Raw genomic sequence first — 21,321 nt, forward strand, 5'->3', positions numbered from 1 at the left:
AGGCAAGATGGAGGGAACTGGGTGTGTCCAGCCTTTCTCCTTCTTCTTCTTGGCCTCCATCTTCTGCTGTGATGTTGGCACTTACCGATTGGTTTAGAGTAGAAGCTCACTGTCTAACATAGGTGATAGGTATTGGAAAGTAATTGTAAATATTGTATATGTAGTTTTTAGTATAAAGACATAACACCGCCCCGGGGGCAGGCAGAGTGCCTCAGACTGTCCTGCTGAGCTGACCTTGGCAGGGCAGGAGAAAATTTTTTATAGATAAGATAAAATAAACCACCTTGAGACTGAGAAATGAAGAGCCCTGACTCCTTCTTCAAGCATCAGGCTGGGAAAAGAGACTTTGAACTTTTCTTGGGGTCACTCTGAGCAGCAAGAGACCCTGAGACATTGGCGTCCCTGGTGGGCTCCAAGAGGGCACCCAGGTGGGCTCTTGGCAAGCAGCCACGCCACAGCCATCAGCTGCTGAAACCTAGCCCAAGAAGGAAAGAAAACAGGCACTCTCAAGGGAAAAATCCAGAAAGAGCATCTCGACCTCTGCTGATAAGATTCGTTTAAAGCTCGACCTGAAAAGAGGAGGACCAGAAGCATGCCTGGAAACCCTTACCTGCAAGCTGCTGGACAGTGACCAGGGCAAACTCCGGACTGACCTTGCAGATGATTCAGCTTTTGGTAAGAAAGGTCAAAATTGAGAACATGGGGGGGACACGCTCCCAGGAACAACCCAGCATCTTGTTAGCCCTACAGGGCGTGGCAGCCACACACCCTGTGAAAATCTCTGAAAAAAGATAAAACGGCCTTGAAGCTTTTATCCCCAGCAAGGGTAATGTTAGAGGCAATTTCGTGGAATTCCGCGGGGGCTGCCAGCTATCAGCAGGCAGCAGTATTCTCTCGAGGATGGGGGAAGTCATCCTGCCATCAGCAGGCGGCAAGTTGCCCTTACCGACCATAGAGGGGCAAAGGTAATCCCTAGCAAACAGGTGTGGGAGGAATTGGCATCATCTCCACAGTGCCCAGGGTCCCATGGGTCCCCAGAACGCCCAGAAACCCCAGAACTCTCAGGGAGAGGAGGACGGAGGGGGTCGGGGAACCCGGGGCAGAGCCGCTTCTCGGCGACTGGCGAACCCGTGCCACGGCGGCGCCGGCCGGCAGCAGCCCGGGGGGGCCGCAGAGGCGGCCGTGGGGGCTGCGGAGGCCGGCGGGGGCCCACGGGGGCAGCGGGGCAGTCGCAGGCACAGCAGCGGCGGAGGCGATAGCGCGCACGGCGGTGCCCGGATCGCAGCAGCAGGCGGTCGGCAGCGTGCAGGGCACGGCCGGCGGCTGCGGGGGCAGCGCCGAGCGGGGCCGGGCCGGGCGGAGCGCGGGAGCGGGAGGCGCGGGGCTGGCGGCGCTGGCGGCGGGCGCATGCGCCATGGCGGTGGCGGCGGTTTCACGCAGGGGGTGCCAAAGCCGCGCGCGAAGGGCAGAACCCGCGCGACTGCAATGGCGGCGGGCGGCGGCACCCGGGGAACGCGCACGGGCCGCGGCAGCCGCGCCGGGCGGGAGTGAGGCGGACGGGACGGGACGGCTGCAGCGTCCCTGCGACCGCCACGGAGCGCGGCAGCCGGAGCGGGGCGGGTTTTTCCCCAGTGCGCAGACGCGGCACGGACACGGCCGAGCGGGGACCGGAGCCAGAACTGGACCGGGGCAGCGCCGGTGTCCGTCACGGGCACAGGGGGCGTTCCCCAGACCGCGCCTGCGCTGAGAGAAGCGCCGGGGAGGCGCGCTCGGGGCGGGGGCATCCGCACTCCCGTGAGGGCTCCGGCAGAGAGCGGGCGCGGTCTGGGTGCAGAGGGTGCCCGAGGGGCCGACCCTGCTCCGGTCCCACGGCAGCGGGCACGCAGCCGGCCCCAGCAGCCAGCACACAGTTTCAGCCTCCATCAAAATCTCAAGCTGGAGATTTTTCGCAGGTGCAGCGCATGTTGTGTGAGGCGCACCGAACTCCTCAACAGCCCGGTCCCACAGAAGTGACGGAAACAGCATTTACCAGATGATCAGGCTTCAGATGCAAAAGATGGACATGTAAAAAAGGTGTGCAAAATCAGTGTAAAGTGAGAGAGCACACAGACTTTTTCCCAAGATACAGAAAAAAGGGGAAACCAGTGCAAATCAGTGGTATTTCAAATACGAGGTAGATGGAAATCTTCTATTGCGAAAAATGCCTCTCAGGGAGGGAAACCACCATAGAAAGAAAGAAGTATTAGTAATGATTCAATTACCTGAAATGTCTCTGAAGACAGAGCATTTGAGAAATATCAATCAGATCCTATCTGTGGGTCACCAGCTGATTCTCCAATAATTCACAGTTTTGTTGGTATGGAGTTTGTAACCTTTGTTATTTTTGGATTTTATAGGTGATACTGATAAATAAGGATTGTTATTAATGCTATATGAATACTTTAGAAAAGTTGTCATAACCCCTTCAAATACTTCCTGTTGATAAGTTGATTATATAATGAGAATTCTCAGAATTTATTATAAGAATTATGATCAAGGTATTGTTGTAATATTTACAGCCAGCTTTCATGTGTTTCACTGTCTCTTTGTGTGATCATCTGCAAGACACGTGTCTCTTCAGAATCTTGTCTTTTTGTTTCTTAACTACTCATGTTTTTTGGGTTTCTTTTAAATCCAGATTGCCAGTTTCATGGTTTTCTTCAGTTATTATTTCTTCAGTTATTATAGAGTACTTCAGCTGAGAATTCAAGAGGTTTGCTGTGTTTGAAGAATTTCTCTCCTGACAGAAGTTTTGGAGGGATTCAATTCTTTAATAGTTTGATTGATCTTTAATCGTAAGGTTTCCTATTCATAATTGCTGTTTTTAACAGTCTTGTTTTAAAATGTATTAAGTGATGTCCATCAATTAGAGTTCGAACTCTGGCCAAGGTCTAGCTCTACTTGAATGGAATGATTGACAATCAACCCAGATGTTTTCTGCATCAAAAAGTATTCAAGTCCTTTTGGCTTGGCAATTTGACCATGTATGATAGCTGAGCCTGTTTTCAAAGGGAGTTTGGAGAAACATGAATCCAGACATGAGTTCTCCAGTTCTCTGTTGTTTTAAGGTTCATCAGCTGTCGCAGACTCTGGGATGACAGTTCAGTGTTGCAGTGATTGATAACTGTATGACTGCAGATATGTTATTGGTTATGTGTATTATCTGATTGATTTCTAATCATTATCTTACATTTCCCTATGCAATATTGCATAGAGACTGAAACAGAACAGACCAATGTTTTGTTTTCATATATGCAAAAAGCCAATCATATAATGTGACTTTTTCACAGTGCTGGTAGCACGTAGCTGCAACCCAGCTTTGTCTCCCCTTCCCAGGGAAGTCCTGCTCCATGACCTTTATCTGCCTCCCCAGCAGCTCAGTGTTAGGAAAAGCCACTTGAAGTGGCTGATGGATTCTCTCTCAGTTTTTTGCCAGAGGCTTTGAGCCAGGAGGTTCTCTGGAGGGACGCTGGCTCTGGAAACCTCTCCTGAGCTTGCAGGTGTGGAGTAAAACTCCCTGCTGGGCCAGTGAACAAGTTATCCTCTGATCCATCTGGGACCCCCATGGCTTGGGGTCAGCCCTTGCTGGGGAGCTGCTGCTTGGGAGAAATAGCCACTCCCTTTTCATAAGTTTAGAAAGGTTTATTAAACCTTATCAAAAATACAACAGAAGACTGAATAGAGAAAATGTTATGGCGCCAGGAGCAAAGGATTTTCCCCACCATGTGCTCACCCACACAACGGAGGTTTTGCCTTTTAAGCCTTTAGCCCCTCCCAAAATTCTGTCCATTGACCCCTTCTTCACTGTGCAGTGCTGGAGTTTACTTCCTCAAATCTTGATTGGAGGTCAGATGTCACTGTAGTGGCAAGCCGACCCTCCCAAATATCCCAACCCCAGCTGTCCCATGATACCAACTGCGGGGGTAAAAAAACCTTTTCTTAACCTATGTACATGGTATTTGTCTGTTTAATTGTGAGAGTCAATCATTGCGGCATTCACGTTCTCTGAACAGAAACACATAATTCTCTCTCTCAAGGTTTTTTTTTCCTGGAGAAGCACAGAGAAAAGAAAGAAAACAATTCTTATCTCTATCATGTGGAATGTGTTAGGAAGATTCTTTACCTGAAATGATTTGTCAGTTGGATTCTGCTGAGGATTGTTTTGTTTCCTTGGCCAATTGGAAACAGCTTTGTCCTGGCTGTCTGGAGACAGTCACAAGTTTTCTTTAGTATTCTTTAGGATTCTTTGTAGTATAGTATGCATCTTTAATATAGTGTAGTACAATGTAATATAATATAGTTTAATAAAGCAACTGTTCAGCCTTGTGAATCAATGGAGTCAGCTGCCAGTCATTCCCTGTGTTGGAGCATCCTGCTTTTTGATAGATCATCGCATTACTCATCTCTCACACTGCAGCTCCTCCCCAAGTGCTTTGCTCTCCTGCACTCACACTTCTCTCTGCCAATCTGTGGCTTATTAAACAGTCTGCTGGCTTTGTCTCTCCTATGGGTGCAGGCAGTGTAGATTCCTGCAGACATGGAGAGAGCTGTGGCTGGAAAAGTTAATGGAGGGGAAAGAAACAGGGAAGGAGAAGGGCTCTAGTGAAGATCACACTGCCCTCCTGAGGCTCCCGGGGGAGAAGGCAAAGTTGCACCAAGACCCCATGCTGTTCTCTGATGACATTTTTTTCATTGAGCCAATGTAAGTGATAGTTGAAAACCTCATTTTCCTCCTCTTCTTCATCCTCATCCTCCTCCCCCTCTTCCTCCTCCCACCCACTCTACCCCCGGCTGCGGTCACTGGGCAGATCCTCAGCTGGCTCGAAGTGCTGGGAGGGAGGACATTGAGTTTCTGGTGCACCTGCAGAGCTCGCCTAAAAATGCCAAATGCTAAAAGCATTTCTGCCCTGGAGGCTCAAGGCAGGGTTGGGAGCCTGACAAAGCCATGCTGTGGTGCCAGGGCTTGAGCTCAAGGGCACTCTGTGCGTGTCCTGGCAGTGTCCACAAGGAGCAGTTCTTGTAGGCAGGGGCTCCCCGCACATGTGAGGTTCAGCAGAGGCTGTTGGAGCACTGCCAGGCCACATTCTGACCTGAAGCTTGCAATGGTTTGCTGGGAAAGTGAGGCCAAATTCAGCCTACGGCTAATGATAGAAATGCCAATCCCCTCCTGTAACCACGCCTTGCACTATTTCTGAGTGTCCCTTCCAGTGTCCTCTGTGAGCCTGGACACAAGGGTGGAAGGTTGAAATGGGCCTTTGGAGTTGTCCTGCACACAGGGACAAAAAACCTTTTCCTTTTCTGTTTCTGCAAGCAAACCACCATGTCCTGCCATCAACCAGAGTCCTGATTCTGAGTACTGGCATTGTGAGAGACAATGAATGCCTGATGTCTGCACAGTGCAACATCCCTTCTCATCTTGGAGTAAACCCTAGAATAATGCCAGCCTCTGTTTTCTTTCAATACAGGTTAAACTAATATTTTTATTTCCCAGGTTCTGGTTCTGGGCAAATTTGGGAGAGAACCCCCAAAGGGGCTCCTCTCGGAAAGCAGATTCAATCGGCCCCTGCCCCCAACCAGTCCTGGAGAAAAGACCTCCTTGAAGTGGAAAAAACCTGTTTATTAAACAATAAACCCTAAACAGTATTAATCAATAAAACCCCTTGCTGCTCCAAAAGAGATGACAAACTGAGAAAGTCCCTCCCTGGGTTGCAGCTCAGCTCACTCAGTCTCTGATCAGTCCCTCTGGTGCTGGAAATGTCACAGGCCAGGCTCGGCCCGGTGGCCACTGGTGGAGCTGTCGGTGCTCTTCTGGTGTTCAGTCCAGAGCAGTTTTGAACAGGTCCAAAGAAAAGGGAAAAAAACCCCACAGTCCAGGGAACTTCTTTGCCTCAGCAAACTAAATTAACTAAAAGCAAAGGAGAGCTCTGTCCCGCTGTCTGTCCATCCACAGACAATGCAGTCCAGGAGCAGGAGTGTGGAGGAGTGAGTGCAGTGTCTGAAAACAAACTGCTGCTTCTTCTCTCCCCCCTTCACTCTCTGCAACAAGTCCTAAAGGTGCAACACTTATTATTCAGCATAAACAGAACAAGACGATTTGGGATAAAAGCATCATATAGTCAAGCCAAGACAGGGATCATGTTCTCTTCTTGTGAAGAGCCACCAGTGCACAGTGGCAGTTGCATCCCACTGTAGCTGACAGCAGCATGATGTGACCAAGAGCCTTTGTCAGAGCAGCAGGAATATTGTGGAGAGGGGGAGCTGAACAGCTGAGCATTGAGAGCTTCCGGCGCTGTGTTGAGCTGGGTTTGGAGTGTTTCCTTGGGCTCCTTGTGTTGTTCACTCATTACTAATGCTCTAAACAGAGGCTTACAGAAGTGTGGTTGAAAACAAGAAATGTGAAGTTTGAAGAGAACTGTTTTGCTGTCTCTTTCTGCTGTAGGAGGGAGAAATTGGGCCGAATTTTTTGGCCAAAATCAAGGTGATCTTCAAACCCCTGGAAGCACTGGAGTATGGAAGTGTGGCTTACTGAAGCATCTCAGGTACAGCTCCTTTGCCCTGCTTCTCTCCCCCTCAGTGAAGCCATGGTGCAAGCCTGAGCCCACGGGGCTCCCATGGAAGTGCTGGGAAGAGTCCCTGGTCAGCAGGGCAGTGCTGGCACATCCCCCCTGGCCCTGCAGCTCCCAGGGAGTCTCCTGTGCCAGGCCAGGGCTCAGAATGCTGTGTGTGCCTGACTGATCCCAGAACAGCTCAGGCAGTGCAGGGAGAGGTTTTCATGCCATGGCTTTGCCAGCATTCCCCCAAAGGCCAGAGAGCTGCAGAGCAGAACAGCTTTAGTGAACAAGCACTCAGCCTCTGCAGGCCCCTGGCCTCCAGGATGGGTCCATTTGACATGGATCCATCATCAGGCAGCAGGAGCTGAGTTAGAAATGTGTTCCCTGAGCCTGGATCACCTCCCAGTGCCCAGACAGCAGCAGAGCAGAGGTGACTGAACCCCCCTGAGCCCAGGGTGTTGGTAGAAGGAGCGGCCTCGGCCAGCACCTGCCTCTCTCCCTTTGTGGGAATTGATCCCTTTCAGCTCTGTCTGTGGAAACAGAACACAGTGCTGAGTGTCAGGAGTTGGGGACTTTGGCAACAAAGTCCTGTGTTCCTGGGCCAGGTAGTTTGGCAATTGCCAAACTCTGTAGGAGCTCTGTGCCTTCACTGAATGATTTCAAAGCTCCTCTAAGTGCATGGGAAGAAAACCACAGAATCACAGTATGTTAAGGATGGAATGGACCTTAAAGGCCTTTGGGCAGGGACACCTCCCCCTAGAGCAGGTAACTCCAAGCCCCATCCAGCCTGGCTTGGAGCACTTTCAGGGCTGGAACCTCCACAACAGCCCTGGGGAACCTGCTCCAGTGTCTCACCACCCTCAGAGTAAAAAATTTCTTCCTAATATCTAAGCTAAATTTCCTTTCTTTCAATTTATACCTGTAACTCCTTGGCCTGTCACTACAAGGCAGCAGAGATGTTTTAAACTCAGCAGACTGGTGGCTGAAATTGGAAAGCAGCCCAAGGAATGGGTTAGAAATTAGAAGTCAGCCCCAAGGCTGAGGGAAGAGGAGGGTCCATATCCTCTCCTGCAGCATCAGGAGCTGGTTGCATCCAGCTCAGAGTCAGGGTCTAGCACTGAGGCAGCCTGGAAAATCCAGTATAACAGAGGGAATGATTGTAGTGCAATGGACATCTCTCCCCAGGCTGTGAGAGCAGACTGCCCCTGCAGCTCAGAGGGGAAGGCCAAGGACCCTTGGTAGAATTCAGCTCTCCTACTCTGAACCTTGGGAACATTTCCATTGACACCCCCCACGTCTATGAGCTGAGCAGCAGGGCTTGGGGTGGATCCTGATGGCTCCTGAGGCAGGAGGAAGCCTGGTGGAAGTGTGAAATTGCTGCCGACCTGGGCAGTTGTGAGCAGGGAATATTTGATCTACTGGTGAAATCTGGGAGGGTCTGAAAGGTGTGTCTGTTGTTCATGAAGCCCCAGTTCCTTCTTTGGGAATTAGCTGGGAGGCTTGCTGCAAAACAACCCCTTGGTATATGAAATGAAGCCTGGGTCAAAAAGGGATGTTCAGAGGCTTTTGTGGCAGTGCCAGACACAAGGCACCTTTGGACTGGGCTGTTCAGAAGCAGCTGGAACAAACTTGCTGCCTTTGAGCTTCAGTCTACTGCAGACAGCTTCCAGTCAAATGTCTCCTGCTTATTGCTGCAAGTCACAGGAAAGCCATCCAGCCTCCTGGCTCAGTGCTGGCCCTTGCAAAGGGCTTGGGAGTTCTTTCCCTTGCTGACCAGTCCCTCACTACGCTTCAGCCTTGGTGCATCTCTGGCTCTAGAAAGAGAAAAGTGTTCCTGGGAATAAAGCAAAGCATTTTTCTACCTATTTGCCTCCTCCCCAATAGTGTCAAGTTTGCAAAAAAAACCAAAGAGAGAGCAGCTGAAAGAGGTAGAAAATGAGGCACTACATCATGCCAGACACTTCCAAAAGTTTAGCTGTGGGAGGCAAAGACATGCTGAGTTTTCTTACCAAAAGATGATGCTGTCTATACATTTTGATGCTGATGCCTCATAATCAATGTATTGTTTTCATGACATGGGAAAAGGTGAATGAGTAGATGGTGCTGTTGGAGCTGTGCTCAGTGGGGCAGCAGCAGCTCTGGGGTGATTGACTACGCAACTGCAATCAGCCCACGTTGCTCTCAGGGCCAGGTCTGAATGAACTTGGTGATGTTGATCAGAGGTGCACAGCTCTGTGTCCATGGGATAACCCCAGGGTTGTGGACTCCAGTTCTGTGGAGCTGCCACTGCTTTGCATGAAAACCCAAGGGCAGAACTTGTCCTGTTGTATATTTTGCCATTCATAGCATCGTCTGCTATTTCTGGGTATTAATTGCGTCATTAGACAATAACTCACAAGAAGGGAAGATTCCACATGTATTTCCATTTTGCTTTCTTGCTGCTGCAGGTGGAACTGATTAACTTAGGAGCTATTGATGCTCCCTTCACCTATTGCCCTTCAACTGCAAACGTGGGCTTCTGCTTCAAGTTTGCGCCCAAGGAGGGCATCGTTGCACCAGGTGGGACCCAGACTGCTCAGATCTCCTTCAGTGCCGCCGTAGTGTGGAGGTTTGAGGAAGAATTCCAGTTCAGTGTGGCTGGATCTCCTATGTCTGCACTCCTGACTATCAAGTAAGGACGGTCAAAGCCAGGCACACGCCCGCACGTCCTCAGCACAAGAGAAAGGGGAGCCCCATGTGAGCGGTCCCAGCCCCTCCACGTGTGCGGGATCGGTGCCAAAAGCCAGACAACACTTAGCGGTGGATCACTCGGCTCGTGCGTTAATGAAGAATGCAGCTAGCTGCAAGAATTAATGTGAATTGCAGGACACATTGGTCATCCACAATTTGAACACACTTGTGGCCCCATGTTCCTCCCAGGGCTACGCCCGTCTGAGCGTTGCTTGACGATCAGTCGCCATCCAGCGGCCACCACGGTGGTGCGGCTGGGGTTGCCTCACAGGCCAGTTGACTGTGGTCAGCGGCGGTGGTGATGGTGGCTCGCTGGTGCCCAGAGGGAAGGCGGTCAGGGGTTTGGCAAGGGATGCTTTTCCCTTGGCGGCCTCAATTTTTTCCCTGTGACCCAGCAGGCGTCATCATCGTCATGGCTGTCATCGTCATTGTTGCCGCGCAGGGCCTTCATCCCCCTATATGCAGACTCAGGGACTGATCCATAGCTCCCCACTCCTGGAGTGAGCCACTGGGGCAGAGTTTGTCCTTGGGGCACCCATGCCGCGGTATGGTGGTGGTGGGAGATGAGGAGAGTGAGAGACAGCATTGAAAACATCACCGTGGGCTGGGAGAACAGAGGGGGCAAGAGGGAGATGAGGTGCAGGCCTCACCCGTAGCCTCCCAGCCACGCAGGCGGCTGTCTGCAGGTGGGTACCACGGGGGTACTGTGCTGTGCTGCTGCGTGTGCATGTGAGGCGAGAGCGCCAGGGACAGGGGTTCTGACCCCCTCCTCCCTTCGCCTGCCCCGCTCCTCTTCTGTTGCGGTCTCGGGGTGCAAATAGCACCATGGCTTTTCTCTCTCTCCACCAAGGCCATCACGTGCTGCCACTTGGCTGGTCCCCCATCAGGGCTGTCTCTGCCACACTCCCTTTTTGGTTCTTGTCTCTGGGATGGGGCACTCCGTCTCTGCTTCTCTACCTCTGGCTTTGTTTTCCCCTGGTGCATGGGAGCCAGTGGGGAGGGAGGTGAGAGTAGTAGGTGGGAGAAGCTGGCTGGCTGTTGGCCTGTTGGCATGCCACTTCTTTAGGAGCAGCATGGGCCGGGAGGTGTGGCCAAGCTTTGGCCTTGCAACCTCAGATCAGACATGGCGAGCCGCTGAATTTAAGCAAATTAGTCAGCAAGGGAAAAGAAACTAACAAGGATTCCATCAGTAACGGTGAGCAAAGAGGGAAAAGCCCAGGGCTGAATCTCCCCCCGCAGTGGGGCACGGGACATGTGACGTACAGAAGCCCCCCTCCTGGGCGGCGCTCTTGGGGGACCCAAATCCTTGTGATCGAGGCCGCAGCCCGCAGACGGTGTGAGGCCAGTAGCGGCCCCCCAGCACGCCGGGCCCGGGGCTTCTCTGAGTCAGGTTGCTTGGGAATGCAGCCTAAACCGGATGGTAAACTTCATCTAAGGTTAAATACTGGCACGAGACCGATAGCCAACAAGAATCGTAAGAGAAAGTCGAAAAGAACTTTGAAGAGAGAGTTCAAGAGGGTGTGAAACCGTTAAGAGGTAAACGGGTGGGGCCTGCGCAGTCTGCCTGGAGGATTCAACCCGGCGAGTTTCATTCGTCTGGCGCAGGTTTGGCAGGTCCTCGCCTCCGCCTCCCCTCCATCGCCTGGGCAAACCCCATCTGTGGTAGCGCCGTGGCGGGGGGCGTCGCTTCTCCCCTCGCGGGGGGTAAGCGTCCTCAAAGCACAGCGTTTCTCGCAGGGGTGCAGGGGCTGGGCCCGCTGGCCCCCGGCCCTGCTGTCAACCGGGGCGGACTGCGCTCAGTGCGCCCCGACCGCGTGGCGCCACTGGGCTGGGCTCACAGGCCGCGCTGGGGTGCCCGGGGTCCGCAGCGATGTTGGCAACCCACCTGACCCGTCTTGAAACACAGACCAAAGAATGAGCTTGACATGCGGCAGGTGCGCGAGTCAGGAGCCGTTGTCGAAAGCCCGCGGCACAATGAAGGTAAGGGCCGGCACGCGCCGGCTGAGGTGGGATCCCGTGGCGCATGTTGCGCCTGGTAGTCCCAGGCGCACCACCGGTCCGTCTCACCCACCGCCCCTTCGCGGGGCCGGGAAGGTGGAGCGTGAGCATCCGTGCTAGGACCCGAAAGATGGTGAGCTATGCCTGGGCAGGGCGAAGCCAGAGGAAACTCTGGTGGAGGTCCGTAGTGGTCCTGACGTGCAAATCCGTCGTCCGACGCGGGTCTAGGGGCGAAAGACAAATCAAACCATCTAGTAGCTGGTTCCCTCTGAAGTTTTCCTCAGGATAGCTGGCACTTGGCAATGGGCAGTTTTATCTGGTAAAGCAAATGATTAGAGGCCTTGGAGCTGAAACAATCTCAACCTATTCTCAAACTTTCAATGGGTAAGGGGGCCGGCTCGCTGGCGTGGAGCCGCGCCATGGAATGCGAATGCTCAGTGGGCCACTTTTGGTAAGCAGAACTGGCGCTGCGGGATGAACCGAACACCGAGTTAAGGCGCCCAATGTTGACACTCATCAGAGCCCAGCAAAGGTGTTGGTTGATGTAGACAGCAGGACAGTGGCCATGAAAATCGGAATCCGCTAAGGAGTGTGTAACAACTCACCTGCCGAATCAACTGGCCCTGAAAATGGATGGCGCTGGAGCGTCGGACCCATACCCGGCCGTCGCCGGCAGTGCGATGCCCGCAGGGGCTAGGCCATGACGAGTAGGAGGGCCACGGCAGTGTGCCTCGAAGCCTGGGGCGTGGGCCCGGGTGGAGCCGCCACAGGTGCAGATCTTGGTGGTAGTAGCAAATATTCAAACGAGAGCTTTGAAAGCCAAAGTGGAGCAGGGTTCCTTGTGAACAGCAGTTGAACATGGGTCAGTCAGTCCTAAGCGATAGGCGAGCGCCGTTCCGAAAGGGCGGGCGATGGCCTTTGTTGCCCTCAGCCGATCGAAAGGGAGTCAGGTTCAGATCCCCGAATCCGGAGTGGCAGAGACGGGCGCCGCGAGGCACCCAGTGCGGTGACGCAACCGATCCCAGAGAAGCTGGTGGGAGCCTCAGGGAGAGTTCTCTTTTCTTTGTGAAGGGCTGGGTGCCTTGGAATGGATTCGTCCCGAGCAAGGGGCCCTCACCTTGGAAAGCATTGCAGTTGCAGCAGCATCCGGTGAGCTCTCGCTGGCCGTGAAAATCCGGGGAAGAGGGTGTAAGTCTCGCGCCGGGCCGTACCCATATCCGCAGCAGGTCTCCAAGGTGAACAGCCTCTGGCATGTTGGAACAATGTAGGTAAGGGAAGTCGGCAAGCCGGATCCGTAACTTCAGGATAAGGATTGGCTCTAAGGGCTGGGTCGGTCGGGCTGGGGCGCAAAGCGGGGCTGGGCACGTGCTGCAGCTGGACGAGGTGCTGCGCGCGGGTGAGTGCGCTCCGCGTGGCCCGCCTGGGCACCGGGGTGGGCACGCGCACAGTGGCAACTCTGGACACACGCCGGGCCCTTCCTGTGGATCGCCCAGCTGTGGCGGGCGCCGCCCGCTCCCCCCCTCCGTCCACCCTCTGCCTTGCCACGGCCGGCACCCCAGCAGTTCCCACCGTTGGGGTTCCCGTGGTGTGCGGCCAGCGCGCGCGCAGCCGCAGCCAGCGTCGGCTGAGCGGTTCGTGCGGGGGAGGGTCCCCGGGGCAGGGTCTCCGGGCCAGCGCCCCGCCTCAGTCGGTGCCTAGCAGCCGGCTTAGAACTGGTGCGGACCAGGGGAATCCGACTGCTTAATTAAAACAAAGCATTGTGAAGGCCTGAGGCGGGTGTTGACGCGATGTAATTTCTGCCCAGTGCTCTGAATGTCAAAGTGAAGAAATTCAATGAAGCGCAGGTAAACGGCGGGAGTAACTATATTTACTAACTGGGCATAATCGCGGAAGTCGCACCTCCTCGTTGTCCTGCCGGATACCCTCGTGGTAACTGAGTCGACTTCTGCCCCAGTGTGAGAGAGGGTGCATATCAGCCCTCCCTGTCATTGGACTCACCACCCAATGATAGTTTCACGAATTGCTGAAACAAAAAGGTTGGCACAGTTAGTTCGCTGTTGCACAGAGCCTTGTCCGTGAGCTGTTGTTGACACAGTTGGTAGTTTGAGAGAGGGTCAGCTACTATATGCTTCTACTCTCACTTGGACTTGTCACTTTATTGCTTACCAGACTGACAAAATGGCTTTGCGTTATATCTTGACTACCACTCAGACTGACCCATTAGATCTAAGGGTCATTGATGTCAAATTACCATCTATGCCCTGTGTTCCCAGGGAAGAGGGATTCGATTTTGTAAGTTTGGAGTTTTTTAACTCCTAAATTGTTAAAGAAGATGGTGTACATCATGTGGATGTTTGGTAGGGTTTGGGGCAACTCCCTGAGCCCTATGAGATCTCCCCTATGGGGATGGCCCAGGATGAGGCTGAGAGTGCGGTGGGAGGTACCGAAAGAGCCCAAAACACCTGAGGCTGAGAGCGCGATGGGAGGTAGTGAAGAGCCCAAAACACCCGAGGCTCCTCACGGGTCTGAAGGTGGTGGTACAACGCCAAGAACACCTGTCGTGTCCATGCCTGACAAACAACCATCTTGTCCTTGTTGTGAGACCTGGTTTACTAGGATGTTGGGGCTGATTGACCATCTCAAAAGGGTGCACGGGCAGAGAAAGATCATTTTCAGGTGTTCAAAATGTGGTAAACAAAATATAAAATACCACAGTATCTCCTGTCACATCCCGCGCTGCAAGGGGGTGGTGTGTGTGGCTCCCACTGGGGAATGGGTCTGTGACGTGTGCCAACATGGGTTCGCTACTAAGACTGGCCTGGGTCTGCACAAGAGAATAAGACATCCTCTTGTGCGAAATGTGGAGCGGATTGTTGCTTCTCATCCCAAAGAGTCGTCGGCCTGAGGGGCCCACAAACGGGTATGGACTAAGGAGGAATAGGCTCTTCTGGTACAATTGGTGGACAAGTTTGCCAGTAAGCGGAATATCAACCAACTTATAGTGGAGCATATTCCAACTAAAATGGCAAAGCAGATTAGTGATAAAAGGCGTCCCTCCGTGAAAGGTCATGAGGGACTAGTAGGTGCCACTGGAATTGAACATCCTGCCGGATCTGGTAAGGAGGGATGCCCAAGGAGGGACAGTTAAAGCTCCAATTCTGGAAAGTCATCAAAGCGGGATTATCGTTTGGCAAATTGACCATATATCGGGAAGCCTTCAAGAAAGTTCTTGATGGGCAAGATCCAGGTCGGGTGGTGAACGATGTTTATAAGGAGTTTCTTGGTATTCTGGGTGTGCCTAGCCAAACTAAATCTATCAAGGGTCAAAAGATGCAGGCATCCCGTGGCCAAAAAGCATCCAAAACTCTATCAAATTGGAGGCGCAGAAGAGCTATTAAGAGGGGAAAATTCTTGAGGTTCCAACTGCTGTACGAGTTACATAGAAAGCGCCTCATACGTGATCCTGGACAGCACAGAAGCCTCTCAGTGCCAATTACCATCAAGTGTTCTCCACGATCACTTTAAAAGAAGGTGGGATACATCTGGTATATTTGGTGGCCTACTTAATTTCCCTCCATATAAGGAGGCGGATAACACCACATTGAAGGCCTTAATTACTGGAAAAGAGATTGATAAGAACATGAGAGAGATGTGTAAAACCTCTGCTCCCGGGCCAGATGGGATCACTTTGGGTCAGATTATTGCAAAAGGCCCAAAGTTTTCCCAGTTGACTGAGATGTTCAACCTCTGGCTTATCACTGGTACTGTTCCAGATGCGCTGCGGGACTGCAAGACAGTCTTGATACCCAAGTCTTCAGATGCAGAGAAGCTTGGTGATATCAATAACTGGAGGCCTATCACTATTGGTTCAGTGGTGATTAGGCTGTTTTCCAGGATTGCTACTGCGAGGCTGTCCAAAGCATGTCCCATTAACCCCCGGCAACGGGGTTTTATTTGCGCATCAGGTTGTGCGGAAAACCTCAAGTTGTTACGGCTTGTGGTGGAACAGCTAAGTGAGAGCATAAACATCTGGGGGTTGTGTTCGTGGACATTGCTAAGGCACTTGACACCGTCTGTCATCAGCATGTATTTGAGGGTCTGGTCCAGAGAGGGGTGGATCCACACATGATAGAGTTGGTGAGGGAAATGTATCGGGATGTTAAGATGTGCATTTCCATGGGAAGAGAAAGGACAGACCCCATATACATTTGCTCAGGTGTCAAGCAAGGCGACCCCATGTCACCTTTGCTGCTCAATTTTAGTGATGGACCCCCTTCTATATAAACTCGAGAATGAAGGTGAGGTTTTCCATCATGGGGGCTGGAAATTTACAGCCATGGCATTTGCTGATGACTTGGTGCTGCTGAGTGACTCTTGGGAAGGCATGTGTCATAACATCAAAATTTTGGAGGCCTTTTGCAATCTAACTGGCCTCAGTACGCAGGGGGGAAAATGTCATGGCTTTTACATCAAGCCTACAAGGGACTCGTATACTATCAATGATTGTCCCACATGGGTGATTAATGGATCCCCCCTTAACATGATCGACCCAGGGAGCTCAGAAAGGTACGTCAGCACATGGGTTGACCCCTGGACTGGCTTTCTAGATCCTAGACTATCAGAGAAGCTCATGGATTGGCTTCATCGGATTGGTCGTTCGCCCTTAAAACCTCTTCAGAAAGTCGATATACTCAGGACCTATACCATCCCGAGACTGATATATCTGGCTGACCATACCGAAGTCAAGGTGGGCCTGCTTGAATCCCTTGATCATTAATTCATAACACGGTTAAGGAATGGCTTCATCTTCCCCCAAGTACATGTGATGCAATCTTGTATTCGAGTTTTAAAGATGGCGGTTTAGACCTCATCAAGTTGGCGTTGCTCATTCCAAGTATTCAGGTGCGAAGACTCCATAGATTAGCCCAGTCTTCGGATGAGACTCTTGTGAACTATCTAAAGGAAGTACATCTGGAATGGTTATTTGAAAAATTGTGGTTGAAAGTGGGGGGGGACACAAGAGTCCATCCCATCGATTTGGGAGCCTTTACCATTGGTAGAGTTGGGGGGCGACGATGGAGCCTGGCTGGAATGGGAAGCACCCATCCCTAAGATTCGTTACCCAAGACCTTGTAACTGGAGGAAACAAGAATTTCATAAATGGACCCATCTGGTTGCCCAGGGCCATGGGATTGAGCATTTCGAGAATGATGAGATCAGTAATGCCTGGATAGGGCAGTTTAAGGGCATACCTCACTGTAAACTAATCACGGCCCTACAACTCAGAGCGAATGTCTACCCAACAAGAGAATTCCTGGCTAGGGGTAAACAAGTCAATGTTGCCCAATCATGTAGACATTGTGGAGCTAGATTTGAGACCACAGCCCACATTGTCAGAAACTGTGCCATCACTCAAAATGCCAGGATTAAGAGACACAATGCCATCTGTGAAACCCTTAGCGAGGAGGCTAAGAGGGAGTGTTGGACAGTTTTTGAGGAGCCACACCTAAGGGATTATGTAAATTTACTATTTAAACTGGATTTAATCTTTGTCAAAGGTTCTAAGGCAGTTGTGGTCAATGTGACTGTGAGGTCTGAGCACTCTGATGTCTCATTGAGTGAGGCCACCTTGGAGAAGGCCAAAAAATATCAGCGCCTTCATACACAAATTCAGCAACTGACCAATGCTGATGACATTGAATATGTTGGCTTCCCCATGGGAGCCCGTACCAAATGGTTTGGCAGGAATACTGAGTTGCTGACTGCCCTTGGTCTCTCTAAAACAAGGCTAGAGAGAACCGCACGGGCCCTAGCATCCACCTCCGTTGACATTGTAAATATATTCGTTAGCAAAGCTAGATCAATTGTATCTGTGTAAATACTTGGTAAATAATCTAGGCCTCTCCCCTCGACAGGTTCGCTGGACAGTGGAATCGGTTTTTGTTTGGGAGGGGTTCATCCGTCATAACCGCGTCTAGCCCATTTTGGGCTATAAATTCCAATTTGGTCATTCAGGTGGACGGGCCACCTTACTTAACCCGGAAAAGGAACATATAAAATTTGTATGTGTTTATTAAATAGCCAAATGCCTCATCATCTAATTAGTGACGTGCATGAATGGATGAACAAGATTCTCACTGTCCCTACCTACTATCCAGTGAAACCACAGCCAAGGGAATGGGTTTGGCGGAATCAGCGGGGAAAGAAGACCCTATTGAGTTTGACTCTAGTCTGGCGCTGTGAAGAGACATGAGAGGTGTAGAATAAGTGGGAAGCCGGGCACGCACTCGGCGGTGCGGGGCGACCTGCCCGCCGGCATCCCGGCCATCGGTGAAATGCCACTACTCTGATCGTTTTTTCACTTACCCGGTGAGGTGGGGGGGGGTGAGCCCCGAAGGGAGCTCTCGCTTCTGGCGCCAAGCGGCTGGCGCGCGCTGGCCGCAACCCGCTCCGGGGACAGCGGCAGGTGGGGAGTTTGACTGGGGCGGTACACCTGTCAAAGCGTAACGCAGGTGTCCTAAGGTGAGCTCAGGGAGGACGGAAACCTCCCGTAGGAGCAGAAGGACAAAAGCTCACTTGATCTTGATTTTCAGTACAAATACAGACCATGAAAGCGGGGCCTCATGATCCTTCTGGCTTTTTTGGGTTTTAAGCAGGAGGTGTCAGAAAAGTTACCACAGGGATAACTGGCTTGTGGCAGCCAAGCGTTCATAGCAACATCGCTTTTTGATCCTTCGATGTCAGCTCTTCCTATAATTATGAAGCAGAATTCACCAAGCGTTGGATTGCTCACCCACTAATAGGGAATCTGAGCTTGGTTTAGACCGTCATGAGACAGGTTAGTTTTACCCTTCTGATGATGTGCTGTTGCAATAATATTCCTGGGAACCCTTGGGATGGGATGGGATGTGTTATCCCTTAGAGAAGTGAGGCCAATGGAGAGTTGTGCAAGGCAAGAGCAGTGGCTGGAACTCAGTGAAGGGCTAGGGGAGCTGCTCTGTCACTCCGTCTGTCCCCAGCTGCCCTTTTCTGCAATCCAGGGCAGTCCCTGTGTTCCCCTGGAAATCAGCCTGACACAACTGAGAGCAGAGGGACCCACAGCAAAGCAAACTGGTTTAGCCTTTCTCAGAGTCCCAGCCCCACTCTGGCCAAGGACGCTCCTGTCCCCCAGTGTACCCTGGAGGCCGCTGACAGCTTGGATGGCATCCTGAGGACACACCAAGGGTCCTGTCCATGGCAGTGCTTGAGGAGAGTGGGCTCATTGCCAGGGTCCCAGGCTGCCCTGCCCAGAGCTCCCCGGGCACAGGGAGCTGGGACACCCCATTGCTGTGCTCAGCCTGCACAGGAGGAGCCCAAGGGCTGGGCCTGGCCCTGCAGCTGGAACTGCCATTGCAGAGAGCCCCTCAGCAATGCCAGCAGCACCTGGGCAAGGCAAGGAGAGAGAGAGAGCTGGGCCTGAGGAAAAGCTTTTCCCTGGCCAGCCCTGCCCAGCCCCTGCCAGGCAGCAGCAGGGCAGGACAGTGGCCCTCAGGCCCTGGTCAGCAGGGAATGGGCACATGGCCGCAGAGATGCCCTTCATCTCTGGGGCTGCTCTGCTGGCCCAGGAGGGACTGAGGGCCATGAGCCCCCGGGCTGAGGGCTGTGCTGGCTGCGAGGGGACACAAGAGCTGTGCTGCTCAGGGTAGTGTCTGCCCTGCAGGGCAGGCCCAGCAGGTGCCACATCTGCCCTGCAGCAGGGCTGCCCTCAGCACTGCCTCCCTCCCTCCCTGCCCACGGCTCTGCGGCTGCAGCTGTCCCAGCCCCAGCTGCTCCTGTGGCCCCGGGCTCCTTCCCTGCTAGAGCTGCCAAAGCCCAGCCCAGCCCCTGGGCCAGCCCTGCCCTGCAGCTGCTCGGCCGTACAGGGATTAAAGAACAGCTCCCCCAGCCTGCGCACCAGGGAAAGGTGATGCTGCATGGATCTGGAGGCTGGGCAGGTGTAGGCTCTTGCTGAGGTTCCCAGGAAAACTCAGTGTGATGGCTGAAGAGCCTCAGCCCCTGCTCTGGCCTGCACAGCTGAGTTTCCATTGCCACCAAGCTGAGCAGGGAAAAGTGGGAGCACAGATTCCGGAAAGCAGAGACCCAAGCAGGAAACCCCTGCCCTGAATGACCCCATGAAAAGTCCCCTCAGGAATGAGCTGGGCATGAGCTGGAGCTCTGAGCAGCCCTGGCCCACACAGCACCCTCTTCGCAGCAGCAGGACCTGCCCTGGCAGGAGTCACTCCGTGCACCCACAGCTCACCTGCAGCGTCCATGGGGAGCTGCCAGACAGGCTGAGAGCTGCCCCTGGCAGGTGGCACATGCCCTGGGCTGGCCAAGAGTCCTGAGGGCTGCAGGAGCTGCTCTGCAGGAAAGCCCTGGGCAGCCCTGACTGCAGCCCCAGCTTCACCCCGTGCAGCCGTCCCTGGCAGCAGGAGCCGTCCTGCCCTGTCCCTCTGACGGTGCCCAGGGCAACCCCACTCTGCAGCACATCCTCCCCCAAAGCAGAAAGGGCAGCAGAGCCATCCTTACAGTCACATCAGTCCTGCCATCTCCAGCTTTAGGAGATCCCTGCAGCCAGAAACTGACTGTGTCAAAAACTGGGAAGATTTCTCCATGAATGAGCTTAAAATTGTCCTTCCAGTTCCTTTAAGTCTCTCTCTGCTTCACTGCTCTCAGGTACCTGCAAGCAGTGCCCTCAGCCCTGCTGGACTGAGAGAAAAGCTGCTCATCAGGAGAAATGACTTTTTGTGTTCTTCTTGGTTTCCAAGAGCTCCTGTGGCAGAAGCCCAGCCCAGCTCAGCAGCACAGACACAGCACAAGGACTTTAATGACCCTCTCAGGGCTTTGCTGCTGTTTACATAAGACTCAGTCCCAGAGAGTGTTCAAAGAACTTCTCAGGAACTAAAAATTAAATTTAAACTCCAAAGTTTCTACAAGTTTTAATGGGTCCCACTGAGGGACACAACTGAGGAAGTTCTCCAGGCAGAGCAGAACATTGGAGGCAGTGATGACACGTGGGGACAAGCAAGGGAAAGGTCTCTGGTGTTGAGCAAAGCTGGAATTTGAGGAATGCAATGGGCCAAGGCCTGAGCCCCAGCCCCTGGCCAGGCAGGTCCTGTCCCTCCCTCCTTGCTCAGGGCTCTTCCCGGGATGGGCACTGGCATGCGGGGATGTGCTATGGCAAGGGCAGGAGCATGGGGCGGCGTCTGCCAGGCTGCTGAGCAGGGACAAGGAGACAATGAGGCCCCAGGCCTGCAAGGGTCACTTGTCCCCTCCTGGCCCCAGGGCCAGCAGCCATGGCCAAAGTGCTGCCCAAGTTGGCTCTGGCAGGGCTGTCTTGCAGCTGCTGCCCATCCCTGTGCCCTGTGCAGCCCAGGCTGTCCCACGGAGTCCCTGCCCTGTGCCTCTGTCCCTGCAGGCTGTCGGCATCCCCCGGCTGCCCCACCTGGCTGGGCCCTTCCTTTGCTGACAGCTCTGCCTCCTGCCTTCCTCTGCCTGCCCACACAAAGCCTTTGGCTCATTATCAAAAGGTTTAATTAATTTTTACTGTGCCTGTGAGCTTTTAGCACAGGAACAAGGCATGCAGGGGCTGCCTTCCCAGCAGGAATGGTTGGAAGACAAGAAGACATCTGGCTCAAGAATGCAGTGATAGAAAAAAGGACTAAATCTGGGAACTTGGGGTGGGTTTTATGGTAATGGATAAATTCTAATACACATTTAGTGACATTGGTAGAATTACATGTTCACATAATGTTAGGAGTTATCCCTTGCTAGACCTCAGGCCTGAATAAATGATGCCCTCTTAAACTGCAAATGTGGGAGATTAGGGACCGATCAGAAGATCTTGTGATGTTACGGGTAGACAGAACCCCTCCCCTTTACTGTTAAAGTTACTTAGCCCCCCATTTTGTTGGCCGTTAATCCCCGTTATATATAACCCCGTGTAACCGTTAATAAATGCCATTTGCCATCCACCACATTGGTG

At 52.8% G+C, this 21,321-nt stretch overlaps 1 non-coding gene and 1 pseudogene across 1 annotated transcript; both read left to right on the forward strand.

Annotated features, from left to right (window-relative positions):
* Positions 1-9,378: 9,378 nt before the first annotated feature.
* On the forward strand, positions 9,379-9,531 carry LOC134426229 (5.8S ribosomal RNA). The gene has a single exon (XR_010029934.1). It is a non-coding gene; the product is annotated as a 5.8S ribosomal RNA (ribosomal RNA).
* Positions 9,532-10,427: 896 nt separating this feature from the next.
* On the forward strand, positions 10,428-18,186 carry LOC134426218 (28S ribosomal RNA; annotated as a pseudogene).
* The last annotated feature ends 3,135 nt before the right edge of the window (positions 18,187-21,321 follow it).

The sequence above is a fragment of the Melospiza melodia genome, chromosome 17 (assembly GCF_035770615.1).
Source record: "Melospiza melodia melodia isolate bMelMel2 chromosome 17, bMelMel2.pri, whole genome shotgun sequence".
Lineage (NCBI taxonomy): Eukaryota > Metazoa > Chordata > Aves > Passeriformes > Passerellidae > Melospiza > Melospiza melodia.